Genomic DNA, 1,295 nt, shown 5'->3' on the forward strand with positions numbered 1-1,295 from the left:
AGAGAGATGTCCCATGTCCCCACCCAGTTTTTAGTCTTCCATACCACTCCTTCTGTTGTGCCCTCTCCTCCCCCTTTCTCTTGTCTGTATAAAGAGGGGGTGAAGCTACATTGTCTCGACTGGACATTCACACTCATCAGGTCATCTGTCTATCTATCCATCCCTCTGGGGAGAGAGAAGAGAGAAGGGAGAGTGAATATCGCCATCTAAAACTTTGGAAAAGTTTGAGAACTGATTTGAGCTGCACATCCACTATAACGGCATCTTATACGAGCTCAGATGAAAAATTACTGAGAACGAAAGACACATAACAGGATTTGTACGTTACCTGCATATTCACAGACTTTGCTTTCGGAGAACCCGGAGACATCTGAGGACACTCGGGTCTGCGCAGCGGACCAAACCTCACGCAGCATCACCATGAGATTCTTCCATCCACTCTATCTCCTTCTGCTGCTGCTCACAGTCCTGTTCATCACCAGTGCCGAAAAACAAGGTACATGAATTCAGCTAGTTAAAATATGTAGACAAAAAATTATGTGATTCAAAAAAGTCAAGTCTGTTGCGTTGTGTAGCACTGTATTAAAACAGTTGCAACAAACCCTTAAAAAAAATTTTCTAAGTGCATTTGTTGGTTACTTGACCTGCAGTTCTAACTCATTTATCCTAAAATATCAAGTCAACTTTATTTAGATGCCTACAATTCCAAATAATCACATTAGTAGTGAATTACACTGATTCTTTTAAAGCAATAACTGATGCACTGGAGTGTGAAGCACCTAACTGTTTAATCTACAGCACACAGCAAAATGAGCTTGCAGTCTGAAGTGAATGTTAAAAGAGAAAAGTGTAAAGTAAAATAGGCCAAAAGAAAGAAGCGCAGCAAGCAAAAAAAAAAAAATATATATATATATAGTGCAACTGATTCACAAGCAAATGACTCTTATGAGCAGGTTATTTTAATGGTTTGAATCAGTCTGACGAATTGCTCCCTCAATGAAGTCACTGAGTGCTCAGAGCGGTAACTGAATCAATATCTGATTTACTTACTAAACTGCAAGTTATCTCGAAATGATGTTTTGTGTACAAAAGGTTTGTAAAAAAAAAATAAAAAAAAAAGGCCTATCGTTACAGACTGGTTGTTCACAGGGAGTAGTTAGTTAGAAGTAGTTAGTTTAGTAAGATAAACTTCGTAATAAACTAGGTCTATATTTTAAACTAAACGCAAATATATTATATATTTTTATTATATTATATTATGATATATATATATATATATATATATATATATATAT

The 1,295-nt window shown here is 36.3% G+C and overlaps 1 long non-coding RNA gene across 1 annotated transcript in view; it reads left to right on the forward strand.

The window, feature by feature from the left end:
* The first annotated feature begins 139 nt into the window (after window positions 1-139).
* LOC107656299 (uncharacterized) overlaps window positions 140-1,295 on the forward strand; it is a 4,978-nt gene continuing 3,822 nt past the window's right edge. Inside the window, exon 1 of the long non-coding RNA XR_001630550.1 lies at window positions 140-496. This is a non-coding gene — a long non-coding RNA (uncharacterized LOC107656299). The remainder of the gene's footprint in view (window positions 497-1,295) is intronic.

This window comes from Sinocyclocheilus anshuiensis, unplaced genomic scaffold (assembly GCF_001515605.1).
Source record: "Sinocyclocheilus anshuiensis isolate Anshui unplaced genomic scaffold, SAMN03320099.WGS_v1.1 scaffold85, whole genome shotgun sequence".
NCBI lineage: Eukaryota > Metazoa > Chordata > Actinopteri > Cypriniformes > Cyprinidae > Sinocyclocheilus > Sinocyclocheilus anshuiensis.